This window comes from Gorilla gorilla, chromosome 5, assembly GCF_029281585.2.
Source record: "Gorilla gorilla gorilla isolate KB3781 chromosome 5, NHGRI_mGorGor1-v2.1_pri, whole genome shotgun sequence".
NCBI classification, from domain to species: Eukaryota; Metazoa; Chordata; class Mammalia; order Primates; family Hominidae; genus Gorilla; species Gorilla gorilla.
Genome location: NC_073229.2, coordinates 88,768,399 through 88,789,414, shown reverse-complemented (window position 1 = coordinate 88,789,414; position 21,016 = coordinate 88,768,399). Strand labels below are relative to the sequence as shown.

General features: G+C 36.0%; 1 pseudogene; it reads right to left on the bottom strand.

The window, feature by feature from the left end:
- Window positions 1–5,317: 5,317 nt before the first annotated feature.
- LOC109027146 (transmembrane protein 98-like) lies at window positions 5,318–10,751 on the bottom strand (annotated as a pseudogene).
- Between the last annotated feature and the right edge of the window lie 10,265 nt (window positions 10,752–21,016).

Genomic DNA, 21,016 nt, shown 5'->3' with positions numbered 1-21,016 from the left:
CAGTTGAATTAAATAGTGAAAAGTAAAGGTGAGGCTTGTTTTTATATTTACAAAGAAACCCTAATTAATTAATCATCTTAGCCAACAACATCTTAGCACACAATCTCATAACACAATGTTTAGACAATGACCCAATCCTAGAACATAGTATGGACTTCATTTATGGTTATTGAACCAAAGGTGATGACATAGATTTTGTAAAATAACTCAGAGGAATAAGTTGTTTCTTTACAAAGTAGCCTAATAAGTACTTTGTCCTAAACAACCTACCTATGTACCATGATTCCTGTCAGCTACATCATCACTTCTAATTCTATTTGAAGATACAATTGAAACCACTACTGAAGCAGGAAACTTCCCTGACCCCTTCACAGGTGGAAACTGGAATGCATGGGCACTGGAACTAGCTGGCTGCTTCTTCGGGGCGGCAGGAGTGGACTCCCCTGGCTCAGTCTCACTGCATTCCACCCCTAGCAGGAGGGGAGTGCAGGTGAACAGGTGCAGGAGCCAGGGCAAGTGCTTTTGGGCATTGGCAGGAGCAAAACTTTGTGCGGGCCCTGTGGCAGTGTCTAGTGAGGAGTACCCATGACCCCTGAAGCCCCAGAGGATGTGTGTTACAGTGTTTTTTTGTTTTGTTTTAAACCTGTGTAAAAAAAAAGTAAACTAATAAATACTAATACATTTAAATACCTAATTCAATGTTTCTTCTCTTTTTATTTATTTTTTTATTTTTTTGAGATGGAGTCTTGCTCTGTCGCCCAGGCTAGAGTGCAGTGGCACAATCTCGGCTCACTGCAAGCTCTGCCTCCCGGGTTCACCCCATTCTCCTGCCTTAGCCTCCTGAGTAGCTGGGACTACAGGCGCCCCCCACCATGCCTGACTAATTTTTTTGTATTTTTAGTAGAGATGGGGTTTCACCGCATTATCCAGGATGGTCTCTATCTCCTGACCTCGTGATCTGCCCACCTTGGCCTCCCAGAGTGCTGAGATTATAGGTGTGAGCCACCGCGACCAGCCATGTTACAGTGTTCTTTTAGTTTTGCCATCTGTGGACAGCTTAAGTCTTAAATAGCTCAGTGGGCCCCCTGCCTTTTCACGTGTGGTGGTTGCTCTCCACCAGCAAGGGCAAAGAGTCAGTGTGACAGTCTTCATTGTCTGCACCCATGGCTCCTGAGCTCTTGTTCAGTGTCCAGGAAAAATCAGGTCTTACTAACGAATTGGAGGGTGGTGAATGTGGAGGAGTTTATTGCTGATGAAAATGGCTCTCTGTGGGGAGGGGAGCTGGAAAGCAGATGGAGTGGGAGGGCAATCCTCCCCTGGAGTTCAGCAGTCCTTGGCCAGACTCCTCTCTGAAGCCATGCTGTCAAGTTGTCTCTTTGAATTCAAGCTGCTTCTCTTGGATATCCAGTTGCTTCTCTTCTCTGCTCTCTGCTGATGGAGCCTGGGGTTTTCATAGGCACAGGATTGGGGGCAGAGCAGGCCATAGGTGGTTTTGGTAAAGGCAACATTCAAGTGGGAAAACAGGAATACATGTTCTCACATTGGGCCACGGTTCCAGGTTTGAGGGTGGGACACTTGCCAAAGACCTGCCCTCTTCTGCCCAGAATTTCCCTGCCTCCTATCCTTATCACTACTAAGGCTGTATTGTATCAAGAAACCCAAGTGAGATAAATTATATTATTGCTTAACAAGTATTCACTTTCTATCCCCTTCTGTGAAAGTAATATATTCCCTACCCAATTGATGTTGACCGTGGCTATGTGACTTGCTTTGTCTAATGGGATGATAGTGGAAATTATGTGAGTAGAATTTGAAATGTGCTTGTGTGATTTGACTTGGTCTCCTGCACTTTGATCTTTTTTTCATAAAAAGGATATGTCTCAGCTATCTTCAGTTTTAAGAAGGATGAGAAACAAGTGAATGTAGTTCACAGCTAGAAAGCAAGCCTAATTGTGCCAAATCTAAATTAGCTGAACTCATGTCAACCCATAGATGAGTAAGAAATGGATGCTTATTGGCAAGCAGGTTGGTAAGTAGTTTGGTGTAAAGGAATCATGTTTTTTTGTCCGTAAAAGTAATGGTAAAAACCGCAATAACTTTTGCACCAACATAATACATGCCAATGAGTTTTGATTTTTTTTTTACACAATGTTATTATGGATACAAATGACTGATACACCAAGGAATAAAAGCATTTCATCAATACACAAGGAGAAGAAAGAATTTTAAAAGTTACTTAATTGTGAAACTATTGGTTTAACTGGTAAAATAGTTGTACAGGTGAAAGTTTAGTTTTGTTATGCATGTAAAGACATTAATAACAGAAGATTTTGAAAGGTAAAGCATCCAGTGAGAAAATATAAAAGGAAAATGACAAATATAGAAAAATCTTAGGAATGTTATTGGTGAAAGGAAGGAAAAACTAAGAGTGAAGCTTGAAGGGGTATTAGAAAACGGAAGCCTTTTTAAATTTTTGTTTCTTTTTTTCTTTAAAGGAATAAATGATCTAAATATATTTACAATTAGAAGAGAAATATCAATGAAGCAAGAGCCCTAAAATGCAAGGGAGGGACTTATTAACTGATTTCAAACAAAGCTTTGGCTGAGCTGAGTTGTGAATGACACTCTGCACAAAGTGAAAGAGAGGAAACAAACTTACTCTGAGACAGGAGGAAAAAAGAGTAATGTTACGGATAAGTTCTAAAGACATAAGGAAGCTGTGATCACCTAGATATGTTGAAATGACAAGATAGATAGCAAACAAAGGCACTTGTGCTAGATGACCTATATTTGCCAACATGGGATAAGGAGATTGCATGACTGAATAACTTGGAGAAGAGCACAAACAACTTTTACTTTTACTTATTTATTTTTTTTTGAGATGGGCGTCCCGCTCTCTCGCCAGGCTGGAGTGCAGTGGCGCGATCTTGGCTCACTGCAACCTCAGCCGCCCAGGTTCAAGCAATTCTCCTGCCTCAGCCTCCGAGTAGCTAGGACTACAGGCACGTGCCACCATGCCCAGCTAATTTTTATATTTTTAGTAGAGACGGGGTTTCTCCATGTTGGCCAGGATGGTCTCCGTCTCTTGACCTAGTGATCAGCCTGCCTCGGCCTCCCAAAGTGTTGGGATTACAGCCATGAGCCACCATGCCCGGCATGTATCAATAACAAAGATGATAGTGACAAGAGCAAACTGTCTGAAAATTTGATGTTATTTATATTAGTAATACTACAAACTCTTAGTCTTGTTAAGATTAATTCCAAAATGTGATCTTAATGTAAATTCGAGGATTCATCTGGGGCAGGCAATGCAATGTCTAGGGTCCATTTACTTCTGCTTTCCTGTTTTTAACATAAGGCAACTACAATTTCATCTCGGAGAAAAGAAAATCATAGATTTTATCAAATAACCTCATCTTTTAATGAACAAGATAACTGTTTACTTTCTCTTTAAAAATAAAGCATACTGAAACTGGACCCCTTCCTTATACCTTATACAAAAATTAACTCAAGATACATTAAATACTTAAACATAATACATAAAACCATAAAAACCCTAGAACAAATCCTAGGCAATACCATCCAGGACATAGGCATGGGCAAAGACTACATGACTAAAACACCAAAAGCAATTGCAACAAAAGCCCCAGTTGACATATGGGATCTAATTAAACTAAGAGCTTCTGCACAGCAAAAAACAAAACCAAAAACAAACAAACAAACAAACAAACAAACAAAAAAAAAAAAACAAAAAACTATCATTACAGTGAACAGGCAGCCTACAGAATGGGAAAACATTTTTGCAATCCATCTGACAAAGGGCTAATATCCAGAATCTACAAGGAACTTAAACAAATGTACAAGAAAAATGCAATGCTATCAAAAAGTGGGCGAAGGACAGGAACAAACACTTCTCAAAAGAAGAAATTTATGCAGGCAACAAACATATGAAGAAAAGCTCATCTTCACTGGTTATTAGAGAAATGCAGATCAAAACCACAATGAGATACCATGTCACACCAGTTAGAATGGTGATCATTAAAATGTCAGGAAACAACAGATGCTGGAGAGGATGTGGAGAAATAGGAAAGCTTTTACACTGTTGGTGGGAATGTAAATTAGTTTAAACGTTGTGGAAGACAGTGTGGCGATTCCTGAAGGATCTAGAACCAGAAATACCATTTGATCCAGCAATCCCATTACTGGGCATATACCCAAAGTATTATAAATCATTCTACTAAAAAGAAACATGCACATGTATGTTTATTGCAGCACTGTTCACAATAGCAAATATTTGGAACCAAATCAAATGCCCATCAATGTTAGACTGGATAAAGAAAATGTGGCACATATATACCATGGATTGCTATGCAGCCATAAAAAAGGATGAGTTCATGTCCTTTGTAGGGACATGGATGAAGGTGGAAACCATAAATCTCAGCAAACTAACACAGGAACAGAAAACCAAACACCACATGTTCTCACTCATAAGTGGGAGTTGAACAATGAGAACACATGGACACAGGGAGAGGAACATCACACACTGGGGCCTGTCGGGGTTGGGGGGCAAGGGGAGGGATAGCATTAGGAGAAATACCTAATGTTGGTGGCGGGTTGCTGGGTGCAGCAAACCACCGTGGCACGTGTATACCTATGTAACAAACCTGCATGTTCTGCACATGTATCCCAGAACTTAAAGTATTAAAAAAAAAAAAGATATTATTACCTCCTGGACTGGATTGCAGAGAAAACTGTAAATGTTTTAACACACTAGTGTTTCTACTGCCAAATTCCTGTTAGCTCATTAATTGCATTCCATATACACCTTTGCAAATGTTTGCCCTATAGTCTGTTTATAAACATCTTAGATATGGCAGAAATTTTAAAAAAAGTAAAAGATAGAGATAAAAAACAACATTCATATGAATTATACTAATTTATTTTTATTTTTGAATTCTTATTTTTTGAGGGAATCATAAGTATAAATTTACTGTATACCTAGTGGCGTATAGTAAAATTGTAGGCATAAGGATAAAAGGAAATAATAAACTTTATAGTGCTCAGCTTCAAACCCAAACCTCTAAATAAGAGGACAGGCTCAGATACCTCAGGGATCAGGCAGATAATACAAATAAATGAAACAGGCAAAAAAGAGTACAGTCTTGCCAAGAGAGGAAATCCCTACTTAACTCCAACTGATTGTTCTCGTTTGAAAACACAAATCACAACTGCCAAATCTGATTGTTCAGGAGAAGCCAGAAATTCTGATGTTTAATGTGAAACCTCTAGATTTCTTATATGGTAGCACAATTTTCTTGAAAACACTAGGTAATCTAAATAAAGCTGACCGTCTATCAGTTTCAGTGCTGTGTTGTGCAAATGATGAATGGCATATCCCCTAATTGTGGTATTAGACTGCCTCTCACCAGCCACAATTTGTAATTGCAACAATGGCATCACCAGATAGGACTCTCCTGCTTTGCTATGCACACATTCCTGAGCCCTGGAGAACAACTAACTCTACAGGAAAAAGTGGAAGGCTCATCTAAGCCATTCTTGCTAGCTTTCATGACTAGCTGCTGGCCTACAGGCAATAAATTCCCAACTGCTCCTGCAAGAAGGCTTTAGGGCCTGGGAGGTGTTTATCTGGTTCAGAAGGCAAGGCTGCTTCTCAAAGCACCTCCAAGTGCTTTGGGGCCCCTGTTCAGATGGCAGGCATTTCTGGTTGCCAGCACCTGATGACTGACAGGAGCAGGGCAGTCATTCTCACATCCAGGAGCTTGGTGCTTAACAGATGGTACACTGATTTCACAACATCATCTACTCTGGGGATGATCCACTTGGCCACCACAATGATGCTGCTGACAGTGGTTGAAGTCTTCTTCTCAGCCTCTGAGCCCATTGTCATGGCAACAAGTTTTTCTCTCAAAGTGTGACAAATCTTCAAGATGACAATGCAGTGGGACATGAGACCCAAGGCATCCTAGATCCAGTCTTCATTCTCCAGAATGGGCTCTATGCCAGAGTGGGCGATGATGACATCATCTAGTTCTAACTCAGAGAGCTCAGATTGGGTCTCCATGGCACCCAAGAGACTCATAATGGGCTTGGAATCATAGCGCTACAGCAGGTCTCCTGGCCAGCGGTAGCGCTGCACTCAAACCACCACCAAGACTGCAAACAAAGCCAGAAAGATGGTAGCCAGCACGCTTATGGCAACAATCACTGTGGCCTTCTTGCTTCTCGGTGGCTCCTGACTTAGTCTCACTCACATCCTCCTCATAGGCTAAATTTTCTGAACTCTAGATGAGCAGTCCCATGGCGGTGGGAGCAAGCTATATTAATTTATTTTTAAAGAAATGAAGAAGTATTTTTTAAATACCACAAAATATGATACCTTCAATTACGTTTAAAACAATAAAACAAACGAAACCCTTAGATGACAAATCCTAGTAACAATATTATATTGTGGTGCTTACCCAATCACGAATCTTCTGCCCATATTGCAGATATTTTAAGGGGAAAAAAAAACAAGTAGAAACAAACAAAAAAATAGATTTACTGCTGGCCATATGGAGAAATTCTATTTTCAATAAATAATATAATTCAGAAAAGCTTTGTTGAGGACTAAAGCGAATAAGCACTTTGTAACCTTTACTTCCAAGAAACATTCCTTTTATTATCCATGTAAGTTATCTATAGAAAAAAATATTTCTAGCATTTTTTTTTTTTAAGTTTTGTTTGAAGCTTTGAAGTATTTCTTAGCAATTTGTGTTTGGAGAGAAAAACTAGATATCTGGCATATGCAATAGGCACAATTTTTAGTTTGCAAGTGTTTTGATGTGATTTTTTCCATTGAAAATATTGCTATAAGAGCTAAGTTGTTTATGACTATTTCTAAGTATTTCTGTTACCCATTTACAATTTTTTGTAAAAGTTGAGGCCATTCTGCTCCATTTTCTCTAAGTTCTCTCTCAAGGAAAAAATAAATTCTACCTAAAACTACACTAGAAAGTGTGTATATGCTCGCACATGTGTCCACATGGGGAAGAGTAGAGACTGGAGAAAATGATCACACGGACAGGAAGGGGTCCGTGCCCTCTCAGAAATAAAGAACAAAATCAAGAACACTATGATTTTTCTTAATTTTAATATATCTTGTGAGTTATTTGTATATAATGACATTCTCATTAACTATGATTTCAGAACAATAGGAATTCTATATTTATTATTCTATTATTTTTCTATTAGTTCTTTCTCTCTAATGTATGTTGCACAGAGGTATGCTTATGTAAACCTAAATATGTTAATGAGGTGATTAAGACATAATATGCACTATATTATAAGACTGAAGTGTCTAGTCTAAATGACTTACTTTATGGTACAGTATAGGTTAAGTTTTCTGACTTTTTTTTTTTTTGAGACGCAGTCATGCTCTGTCACCCAGGCTGTAGTGCAGCGGCGCAATCTCCTCTCACTGCAAGCTCCATCTTCCGGGTTCACGCCATTCTCCTGCCTCAGCCTCCCGAGTGACTGAGACTACAGGCGCCTGCCACCATGCCTGGCTAGTTTTTCGTATTTTTAGTAGAGACGGGGTTTCACCGTGTTAGCCAGGATGGTCTCGATCTCCTGACCTCGTGATCTGCCTGCCTTGGCCTCCCAGAGTGCTGGGATTACAGGCGTGAGCCACCGTGCCCGGCCAGTTTTCTGACCTTTTTTTCTGCCTCCTGTGCACTCTTATTTCTTTAAATTTGGATAGTGACACAACTGATCTGAAAATTGCATGAATATACTCCTTTCAGATAATAATATATCCATGAGAAGAAAAAACACAAAATTTGAAAAAAATTGTATAACTTATACTTTGTCTTATTTAAGTATTTCTACTACATAGCAAGTAAAGTATTTGAGTTTGATTTCACTTTCTTAAACTGAAAGGAAAATGATTGTACACATTTGAATAATATATTATTGAAACCTTAATGGTATTAGGGAAATATCAAAAGAGAAATATTTACAATTGTTACAATTGATGGATAGTGTCTGACAAAAGTATTTATTTTTTGACATAAATGTAGTTTGGCTATTGATGAAGTTGTTAGGTGGCAATTTACTAATGTATATAATACAATAACCAATAGATACAAATTCCTATTTCATGGAGGATGGAAATAAAGACAAAATAAAGAACTATGATCACATTGGGAAACTGAAAACATAAGCATATAATTAGATTAATTTAAATAGAGCTTTTTTGAGTTACATATTTCAGTTACAATCAAACCGATAGCTTAGTCCTTGAAGTTCTATAAAAGATGAATTAAATCTAATATATGCAATTGGTTGTATGCTCGAAAATTAGTTACTGAAATTCTCAAGCCCTTTCTATATTATTACAAAGGTTTTCTTCTGATAGCATATACTACTGGTTAACAAAAATTCACAGTAAATTCACTGAAAATATAACAATTTAAATTTTAACAATTTTGAAACATTCCACACTGGATTTGAATTTATTCTTTCCATTCCCTTTCCATTACATGTTTTAAGAAACTTCTGTGAATATTACCTTTTATAAAAATGAGATACTTAAATACATTACATATAAATAGAAATCATGTAGTTAAAAATAAAATTCTATTTTTGAGTATTGAATGAACAATGAGGAAAGTACTGACTTCCTAGAATATTTTAGATATATTCAAAATAAAATTCTCTAAAGAGTGGTTGAAGAAATAACTGAAATGTTAATTTCTTAAAACAGTCTTTACTCTTTTAGTCGTATTGCACTAACTCTATGACTCAGTGACAATAAAACTACTTTAAAGTATTTTTCCTAGAATCATTACAGAGTATTGGTTACAAAAGCTTCCCCAAACTTGTTCCTCCCTTTGGCCCATTCTCGTAATTGTTACTATTTTATCTTTTCTGTAGAGTCTTTCCTGGTAAGTCAAATATTTTCCTGTTTTTAACATTATATTTCTATTGCGAAATGAGTCCTGCGTGAGGTATTTCTATATTTTCGAATTAGCAGTGTTTATTAAGTGCATATGCCAGTTCTCACCACTGTGTCAGACACTGAGTCAAGGCTGGACTATACACGAGTGAGTAAAATCAGATAAGGGAAGCTTACTATTGAAGAAGACAGAGAATAAGGTAATCACACAAAGAAACATAAAATAAAAATTCACAATAATTCCTACAAAGAAAAATTGTATAAAAATGTGAGGGACGTGTCCTTTTCTAGGAAACAGAAGAATACAACTTATCATTTTATATTACCTTATGATGTTTCATTGTGTATTTTCATTTTATATTAGTATAGTTTGCCTTTCAAATTGTGTGTCACCCAAATTGTGAAGAAACAATGTAATGTACTATTTTTTATTCATCCCTTTGAATCTAGGCACATAAAAGATGTGTCTGTAGCTTACTACCTGCATGAAGACCAATATCATTTTTTGTGATAGAAATCTTATAATAATCCACTGTGATATAAAAAGTTTCTGGATGTGCATCTTTAAAAATCATAAAATGCATTTCTTTAGCAAAACAGCCTAATCAAAGATCATTGATATCAGTATTCTTTTCTTTTCCTAATTCAATATTCATTTTTCTTTTTTTAACTGTATGTTCTACTTTAGTAAAAGACCAAGTTTTATTGGGTAAAATATAATTTATGATGTTATATAACAGTCCATTTTAAACAAAATGCAACCACACTTTAACCCGGTAGAGAAAAACAATGGTAATTCATTATCCAATGATCATCGCAAAACATTTCTCTGAAGCAAAATCTGGAAACGTTCACCTCTCTTTTCCTAAAGCTGATTCAGCCACAAAGATGGCATCACAAGCTTGGCACTTGGTGTAATTTCATTTTCTGCTGTCACCATCTTGAAATTTTTAATATTTTTATCTTGGAATGTATGTTTTGCAAGTGAGGTCTGATAGGTCTGATAGGACAATGGAACATGCCAGGGAGCAGAGCTGCTTCCTTTGTAGACATCACGCCCAGTTTCTTATGAACACAGAATTCTTGTGGATCCACAACATGCAGGAGTTCAGGAAGACTCAGATCTACTACAAAGTCAGAGTGTTGCATGAACCATCGAGTAACTGTGATAAGGAAAGGGAGCACTGACATCCTCAAGAGGTCACAGCTTCCATTTGAGCAATACTTGCTTTAACTGTGGAAATAATGCAATGATGTTCTATCATGAATGAAAAACTCTCCATATCCTTTATTTGTTTTACTCCTCTGTATTAACCAACCATCAATGCTCAAAGCCATGGTTCCTTTTCCTTATAGTCTTTCTTTAGCTTATCACTATGCTAAAGGTATAGAGGTTGGTAGCATGTGTACTATCGAGAAGTGAAATAAAAACAATTGTGTTAGTTTGTGCAGTATTTCCACCATTCTGATAAGGATTTGATGTAATTTAGATATTTGTCCCCTCAAAACCTCATATTGAAATGTGATCTCCAGTGTTGGAGATGGGGCCTGGGAAGTTGTTGAGTCATGAAAGGGCTGGATGGGGCTGGATCCCTCATGAATGGCTTGGTACCCTCCCTACAGTAATGAATGTCTTCTCACTCTAATAGTTAGTATGTGTCTGACTGTTTAAAAGAGGCTGGTACCTTTCTTGCTTCCTCTTTCCTTGTGTGACAGGTCTGTTCTTCCTTCACCTTGCTCCATAAGTAAAAGCTTCCAAAAGCTTTAACAGAAGTCGAGCAGATGTTGGTGCCATGCTTGTACAACCTGCAGAACTGTGAGCCAAATAAACCTCTTTTCTTTATAAGTAACTCAGTCTCAGGTAGCTCTTTACGGCAGTGAAAAACAGACTAATGCAGGATAAAATATGTGTTGTGGAATTTTGGTGATGCTACTTTCAAGTTAAAGGTCCTTATATTTGTATAGGAAATGGCATTGCACAATAGAAAATGAACAGTTTAGTCTATGTTCATATTTGAAAATTTTAATTTTTCTTTATTTAAAACAACAATAGTGGCAATTTTAAAAATATCATGACAAGATGAGAGAAAGGCCATGCAAAAAAGAAAAAAGACTCATATTTTAGTAATTTTTTTTGAGATGTAATTTTGCCCTTGTTGCCTAGGATGGAGTGCAATGGCACGATCTCGGCTCACTGCAACCTCCGCCTCGCAGGTTCAAGAGATTCTCCTGCCTCAGGCTCCCAAGTAGCTGGGATTACAGATGCCTGCCACCACATCCCGCTAATTTTTGTATTTTTAATTTTAACCATGTTGGCCAGGCTGTCCTCGAACTCCTGACCTTAGGTGGTCAGCCCGCTTCAGTCTCCCAAAGTGCTGGGATTACAGGTGTGAGCCACCATTCCTGTCCAGTAATTTAACAGTACTTTTTTCTTCCTGTTTGTACAAGAGTGTCCTTTTTTTCACTCTACTGAGCTGGACCTCTATAGCCTCAGACAATCAAATACTCTTTTTCATCATACAAGGTAGATGGGTTATACATGCAACAATCATTTCAGTCACATCTCAGTAAATTTATGATAATCACTATTTTGTTTTTGAAAACTAAAACTATTCACTCACATTAAGAAATTAAAACCATGCTGTGATGCCATTTACTGGAGGAACCTGTAATATAGTAGTTTAAAGTCTAAACAAGAGACAAAGGTGAAAACTAAGTACAATTGTCTGTGTATACCAACCAAGGAAGATAATTATTTTTATGAGTTAAACTGCAGGTTTTTCTTTAAAGACTAAAGTTTAGCAATAATGATCATGACCACATATAAAACAATTTCTATGGTGCTAGTATCAAAATGTTATTACCAGAAAGATCTGTTTAGGCATCTTAATCTCTAATCATATCAGACAGATTGCATGTGTACTAAAGTATTCAAATTTATTTTCTCTATATCCCAGTTGTACCTACTGTTCTTTGCTAGGTAATTCCATTCAGAACCATTACTTTTCTATACAACAGAAGTACCTAGAATAAAAAAACTTGATTGCTTTCCTGAATAATATTAAAAAATTTCTATTTACCACAAAATTCTGTAAGTACCTTAAAACAATACCGACATTCCTTCAAATTCTCAGAAATTCTAAAATGTAATTTACATAAATGTTAGGGTCCTAGAATAACCCTATTAGGGTTCCTTCATCCATTTTGTAGGGGCAGGGGAAATAGAAACAATACTGTTATTAGGAAAATAAGTGAATAGGAAATAATGTTTTTAAACTCTTATTTTATGTTAATAGTTGTTACACACATTAGGCTAAGGTGTTAATAATAAAAACATATGAGAAACTCTTAAAACTCATTAGCAAAAAATCAAACCAATCAAAAATCTGGTGGGGGGTGTATTTCTAGTGAGAGGTAACTAAATGGTAATTGCTAATAAAACTTACTGATTTCTTTTCCTAGTCTTAGGAACTTTCTTCAAGCATTTAAAGTATGAAGAGAAAGTATTCTTTCTCCTCCTCATCAGAACCCCTAGCACAATCTACATAATCACAATAAATTTACATAAAATACAGTTATGAGCAGTTCTAATACATTTCCTAAATCTTGAAATACTTTATTCTATTGTTTCTACTATATTTTCAAATTATAAAAAAAATGAGAATGAATTATCTTTGTTTTATACTTCAGTATTAGGTCATCGAATCTACATAATGGTTAAATGATTATTACTTTCTTGTATTTCAAACACTCATTAAAAGCTTATATATTCTGTTCACCTCGGAGAACAGGTGATCTATAGAAGCAGAGCAAAATAGTTTCTGTGTCCATAACTTTTAATGCTAATCTTTATTTTAGTTTACTTTGGTACCTAAGCAAACCTATATTCTACCATAATTAAGCAGAGGAGAGACCATAGAGCACCTACACCACAGAACAAAGTAAGGTGATGGCTCTACTCTGTTTGTCACTTCCCATATGTCTGTGAGACACATTATCATACATGCCTGTCATTGCACAGTAACTTTGAACATCCAGCTAAAAATCCAGAGTCTGTCCAGAAAGAACATGTCCACTTTTTTTTTTTTTTTAAACTGAGTCTCGCTCTGTCGCCCAGGCTGGAGTGCAGTGGCGTGATCTTGGCTCACTGCAAGCTCCGCCTCCCGGGTTCACACCATTCTCCTGCCTCAGCCTCCTGAGTAGCTGGGACTACAGGTGCCAGTCACCACGCCTGGCTAATTTTTTGTATTTTTAGTAGAGACGGGGTTTCACCATGTTAGCCAGGATGGTCTCGATCTCCTGACCTCGTGATCTGCCCATCTCGGCCTCCCAAAGTGCTGGGATTACAGGCGTGAGCCACCGTGCCCGGCCATGAATGTTCTTAATGACATCTAGCATGGTGAATCCTTTTCAGAAGGTTTTTGATTGACTTTGTGTAGATCTATCAGAGAAATCACTGCCTATGACAGCTGCAGCCTTATGAAATGTATTTCTTAAATAATAATACTTGAAAGTCAAAATTACTCCTTGATCCATGGGCTGCAGAAGGGAAGTTACGTTAGCAGGTATGAGAACATTAATCTTCTTGTACATCTCCATCAGAGCTCTTGGGTGACCAGGCACCTCGTCAGTAATATTTTTAATTTTTTTTTCTGCTCAGTAAGTCTGAAAAACGGACTTAACATATTCAGTAAGCAAACTGTAAACAAATGTGCTGTCATCCACGCTTTGTTCCATTCACAGAGCACAAGCAAAGTAGATTTAACATAATTCTTAAGGGCCTTACGATTTTTGGAATGGTAAATTAGCAGTGGCTTCAACTAAAAGTCACTAGCTGCATCAGCCCCTAGCAAGAGGCAACTTGTCCTTTGAAGCTTTGAAGCCAGGCACTGAATTCTCTCTATCTGTGAATGTCCTAGATGGCATCTTCTAAGAAAAAGGCTATTTTATCTACATTGCAAATCTGTTATTTGGTTAATCAATTATGTTAGCTAGATCTTCTAGATAACTTTCTGCAACTTCTACATCAGCACTTGCTCCTTCACCTTGTACTTTTATGTTATGGAAATGGCTTTTTTAAAAAAATTAAACATTATGAAGCAACCACTGCTGGCTTCAGATATTTCTTCTGCAGCTTCCTCACTTCTTTCAGCCTTCACAGAATTGAAGACAGAGAGTCAGGGTCTTGCTCTGGATTAGAGTTTTGGCTAAAGAGAATGTCATACCTGGTTTGATCTTCTATCCAGATCACTAAAACTTTCTTCCTAGGAGCAATGAGGCTGCTTTTGTTTCTTACTATTTACACGTTTACTGGAGAACCACTTTTAATTTTCTTCAAATATTTTTTTTTATTTGCATTCAAAACCTGGCTATTTGGTGCAAGAGGCCCAGATTTCAGCCTGTCTTGACTTTCCATATGCCTTCTTCAATAGGCTTAGTCATTTCTAGCTTTTGAGTTAAAGTGAGAGACATGTAACTCTTTCTTTCACCTAAAAACTTAGATATCAATATAGGGTTATTAATTGGCTTAATTTTAATATTTTTATGTCTCACCAAATAGAGAGATTTGAGGAGAGGAGAGAGCTAAAGAAGAGCGAGTTTGTGGAGTAGTCAGAACACACATTTACTGATTGTTTGCTGTCTTATATGGGTGTGGCTTACGGCCCACTCAAAACAATTACAATAGTAGCATCAAAGATCACTAATCATAGATCACTGTAACAGATTTAATGACAATGAAAAAATTTAAAATATAGTGAAAATTACCAAAAAGTGACCCAGAAACACTAAATGAGCACCCACTGTGGCAAAAATGGTGTCAATAAAATTGGTCAAAACAGGGTTACTAAATACTTCACTATCTTGAAGTGTAATATGATGAGGTTTGACTGTACTTAAAACTGATCGAGAGAGTAGAATTTATGTTAAATGTTCTTCACATACACACAAGTAATAATAAAGGAGGCAGTAGAAAAATTTGGGAAGTGACGGATGTGGTTATGTCCCTGATGGTAGTGATGGTTTCACAGGTGCATACTTATTCTCAAGCTTATTGAGTTGTAAACATTAAGTATGTACAACTGTTTACATGTCAATCATATTTAAATAAGACAATTTTAACAACAAGAAAGAAATACTCCCCTGAGAATTTCAGGACCTCAGAGGGAATGGCTCCATGATGAACACAGGGAGCTTAATCATGTGCGTTCATTCAGTTTTTCAGTTTTGTCAAAGCTTCTCACATTACGAGGCAAGTATGAAAGCCACAAAATCACCGGTGATAAAGGAATTAGGTTAACTGCAAATAAGAAAATTTAGTAGTGAATATGGAAGACTTAAGATTAAAGGATTTAATCTCTTTCCTCCCATACTGTGCTATCTGCTAAGATTTACTTCTTTGTCTGAGGACAGAGTGGACATCTAAAAATGACCTCATTTGAATTATCTTCTAGTGAAATGAGATGGAAACCGAGGTGACATTCAAGCAGAAACAAAATGAACAAATGTGATAAACCTAAGTTTACAGCATAAGACTAATATCTGCTATAAAATTACATTTTAAAGATTTACTTATTTTATAGAAATAAGTCTATAATCTTTTTGAACCTTACTGGTAGTGCCTACAGAACCATGGGGTGATTTCATAAATATGACATGTGTAGGTGACAAAAGACAAAAGGCACCAGGCCCAATCTAAAATGCCTTTTAATTTCACATCTGGCCAAACCACATAACTGCTACAATTATGTAAATGAAAGTCTATATTTGGCAAACTTCCATATAAATTTTATTGGTTATAGAAATAGTAAATAATGATTTACTGTCAATTTTCAATTTTTTTTTAATGGTAAAGAGCATTCTTAACTATTGATATTTTTTAAAGTTATCTTCACAGAATGGTCCATGAAAAGCAGTTCTGATTGCTTTTCAAAGTATCTGTAGTTATTTTACAGTAAAAGAGATTTTTCATCTCATGAGATCAAATAGCATGGAAATAACTTAGGATATTTGTGAAAAGTAAGAGTGTTATAAATTCATTGATTTAAATATCCAAAGTTCTGGAGAAGTTACTTGATTTTTTTGTTTATTTTATTGGAAATACGATCACATTACATAAGGGTTAGAATATTTAGAATTGTTACAAAAAGTGTCAGAAAATAATTGATAATCTTAACTTAAAAGGAACAAAGCACAATACCAAATTAATAAGGGGGAAATGATACCAAAGTACTGCTCTTCTGTAGATGAAATATAAGTGGCTATCAAACTTCAGTGATTGTTACATTACTCTAAAATAGAGAATACTATCATATCATTTTCTATTTCTAGAATAATTCTATAACACATAGATGACTCTTCGTAAAATTTGGTATACATTCTCTACATTCATGTCTTTACATGACATTAAAATATTGATGAAATATGTGGCTTAATTGGCAATCTTGGCCTAAATTAAGCTATTATGGAGAATCTTATGTTTCTAATATTTAAAAAAAAGCATATTTTGCCATTCAATGAGCTTTAGAAACAACACAGTTTTTAAGCAAATCACCTAGTAGCATTATTGAATCAATTCTAGTTGGTAAAGAAATCAGAAAATGGGTCGTAAACCACTGGGGCTCCACACCACTAATCTATAAATTCAATTTTCCAGTTAAAAGAGACTTAAATCCCAAATTGGGTAAGACTTGTTTTGTGCTTCTAAGCCAATACGGAATCTCTGGAGGCTGTATTCAAGAGACCCAATCAAGGCATCTTATCACCTGCCCAATATTGGGTTATTCTAGACATTTTCTAAGACTCCTCTCACATGTTCCTAGCCAATATAGTAACTATAGTACAGTTTCAATGTCTATACGCAACCAGTATCAGAATTTACAGAAGTAGACTAAAAGTTAAACAATCTGGCATTCATATTAACAAAATTAGTTATTAAAACTTTAATTTAGTAAAACTTGAACTAAAAACATGTATGTGTACCAAAATGCATGCACATTATATATGCAGATTAAAAGTAATGCTAGTTTTAGAGTGTATACACTGAAAAAACAGTTCCCTTTTAAGAAGAAATAAAATATGATTGAGAAATTTTTATCTCAGGCACATTTATTTTAAATTTAAAAAGTAGGGAAAAAATCACTTTAATTATGTGAATTGCTAAAAAAAAATATTTGACAAAAATTGCACACTAAAAGCTCTTAAACATTATTTCCAGATATACTGGAAAGATTTTTCTTCTCAGTATTGCCAAATTATTTGAAATAGATGTTTGTTATTAAAAACTCTGGAACAGTTATGAAAAAATTTCTATGTATATTTTCTTACTTCTCTAAAACTCTCATAAGCAGCATGAGGGGAAACAGTGTGTTATGCACCCTACAGCCCTTGTTTGTCCTAATGGGAAGACAGAGTGTGCTCATCATATTTGATAACATTTTCACACAATTTCAAAAAGAAAACTGTTTCATTTTTTTCTCTGAAACATTTCTAAAAATACTTCAATTTAGTTTTCCTAAAAAATTCTGAAAAAACTCTCTAAGCATCACAATGACTGTTCTGAGATATGTATAATAAAAATACACGTTATTAATAAGATGTTAAGAAAACCAGGATTTTAAAAGTCAGTACATAAATATCAATATACAAAATGGCAGTCATTTATGGGCTTAGTAGGTGAATAGTGAATTAAAATGTGCAAAATAAAAAATGCAGTTTATTTTGTTAATGAATATTTAACTATTTTATTAAAGTGAAATTTATATAACAAAATTTAGCCATTTTGAATTGTAAAATTCAGTGGCATTTAGTATTTCATAATATTGTATAACCGTTACCTCTATCAAGGTTCCAAAATATTTTCATAACCTTCCAAAAATAGACTTTACTCATTAAACAGTTACTTAAGCGACAATATTTTAAAACTTGTTAGCCACTGTAATCCAGAAAAATGGTACCACTATGTATAAAAATAAGCAGTTACTTAAGCAATAATATTTTAAAACTTATTAGCCACTGTAATCCAGAAAAATAGTACCCCTATGTCCAAAAATCCAGAAGGGGAAAATTTCATATGGTTTTTGAAATCTTATAAAGGTTCTCCACCGGCAAGCATTATAGCTTTTGTTTTGTTTTGTTTATCTGGAATAAAATTTGAAAGCAGCTCTAAGTGTAGAGAAGAATCAAATCTGATTCCCTTGAATAAAGTAGAGGGATATATGTTATACATTTGATCTCATTCCATTTCATTGCAAGCATCACACATATCCTTAGGAAGTCCTTGAGTAGTAGCCTCCAAAGGATAGAGTGTACCTTAGGGAATGCAGAACATGCACTGCTGGGATATAAGAAGAAAATATTGAAACTTTTATTTCTCATACTTTAAAATTTTTAATTGAAGTATTGCTGTGGTTTGACTAGCAATACCCCAAATAAAAATTTAGAAGTATGAGAAATAAAAGTTGAATATTGTTACAAGGGCAATTAAATTTCAACATGAGTTTCAACCAAAACTTGTGTTGAAATTTAATTGCCCTTGTAACAATATTAAGAGGTGGGACTATTAAGTGATGTTTAGGCCATAAGGGTTCCATCCTCATAAGTGGATTAATTAATACTATTGTCAAGGTTCATTATCTCAAGAATGAGTTCCTTATGAAAAGAAGAGTTTGTCACCCCTACTTTGCCTTCTCTTTGCCCTTCACCATGAGATAATGTAGCAAGAAGACCCTTGCCAGATGCTAGCCCCTTGATATTGGACTTCCTAGCCTCCAGAGCCATGAGCCAATACATTTATGTTCATTAAAAAAATAACACATCTGTGGTAGTCGGTTACAGCATCACAAATAGACTAAGGTTTGATTTTTAAACATTTACAATATAACACTACAGTAATACATTTATGTGTTTTTTAAACCAAAACAAGTCATAGGAGAACATGAATAAAGACTTTAGGAATCACTGGATGTCTAGTATCCATCACGTTGTTTCATGTTGATACCTCTTAAGCATTTTGAATTGGCTCCACCACAAGGTCTATTTTTAGCAATTTCCATACAGACTGTATATAGGCTGATGTGCTTTTGCGGAGGATAAAGCAACTTTGTCAGTTCATCCATCACTAATAATCCCGATACTCAAAATCCTCCTGTAGGTTGTCCAATGCCCTTTGGCATAGTCATAAATATACATGCAATTTTATGATTATAAGAATTTGGAAAACTTAATCATTTCAATTTGCTATGGCTGATTAATTCTGCTATGGTCTATGGTATTGGAAACAGAAAAGTACTCAGATTTCTGGCTGCTAAGAGCTTTCCTGCCTGGAGCTGTCTTCCTCAAAGCAACAGCTTGGGGAATATAAATTTTCTACCACTACAACCACTCTGCAGGCCACCCATCTGTAACTATTCTCTGGGTAGAACAACAGTTAGAGTAACATACTTTTAGGTTAGCTTTTGTGAGTGTAAACTTATAACTGGATGATGAAAAGCAAGTAAAACTACTTTGTAATTTTTGGTAAGGATCAATGGGTTATATCATCTAGGTCTAGAGTAATTTTTAACTACCGTTAATTTCCAGAGAAGGCTTTCCCATAGTCATTCCATTAGTCCAATGCTTATTTGAAATATTTTCTCTTCTCTGCATTTTTCTTTCTGGTAACCCTTATGTTGGTGTCATTTTTGACCTTGTAGTTCTGTAATCCTAGAATCTTTTTGGTTTGTTTTTGTTTTGAGACGGAGTCTCACTCTGTAGCCCAGGCTGGAATGCAGTGGAGCAATCTCCACTCACTGCAACCTCCGCCTCCCGGGTCCTGGATCAAGCAATTCTCCTGCCTCAGACTCCAGAGTAGCTGGGATTACAGGCACGCACCACCATGCCCAGCTAATTTTTGTATTTTAGTAGAGACCAGGTTTCACCATGTTGGCCAGGCTGGTCTTGAACTCCTGACCTCAAGATCTGCCCGCCTCAGGCTCCCAAAGTGCTGTGATTATAGGCGTGAGCCACCATGCCCAGCCCCAGAATCACTTAATAGCTCCTTCATTTCTCTCTCTGATCTGTTTGAGCCATTAGTGTGCCTAGGGGAAAGACATAGCACATTCAGGGATTTACATTGAAAATTCTGGCTCTTTATACTTGTGCTTTAGGGTTTGTGCACAGAATTAGAATGACCTTCTTTATGTTTTACAAAGTCTCTCAAAAAAGGAATACAAGATTGGGAGTGGGATAATTGGATTTGTCACTTAAATTAAAATTCTGTTATTATGCCTGCTGATGAACATACACTTTGTCAGTTGTTGGTTACTTCTCTTTGATGTTTTTCACATATTTATTTCCAATATCTGTCATTTATACCAACCAAGTTAGTCCCAAATAAATGTCATCAAGAATACAGTACTGCTAAGAGTGTGGAGAACATAGATTTCTACAAACTAACTATTGGATTAGCAGTGAAATTGCACTGTGTCATACCTACAAAGCCAAGAACATTATTCAGGGTAACTTTTGTTCTTGTGCTACATATTTAAAGACATGTGATTCGCCAGGAAATACAATAAACATAATAATAAACACACATCAACACATTTCAAATATGCTGGCATTCCAGCTACTCTAAGTAGGAAAGTTATAGAGCAGCGCTCCCCAACCTTTTTTGGCACCAGCGACCAGCTTCATGGAATACAATTTTTCCACAGACAGGGTGAGGAGGAACGGTTTCATTACACCTCAGATTGGGCATTAGATTCTCATAAGGAGCTGCAACCTGCATCTCTTGCATGCACAGTTCACAATAGGGTTTGCACTCCTGTGAGAATCTAAGGCATTAGCATTAATTGGCATTTATAGCTCAGTATCATCTACTTTCCAAACACTTAACCTAAAGAAAGTTCAATTTGCTTTTTCAAAATAACTCATCTATCATTGTGTTCCCAGAAGGAAGGGTATCTGTGGATGCTATGGAGCTAGAGAAGACAGTGATTGAGAAAACACAGTGGAATCTGAAGCTTCTATATATTGTAATTAACCAAGTGGGCTTGGGAAGAGGAGATCAAAGTCTAAAAG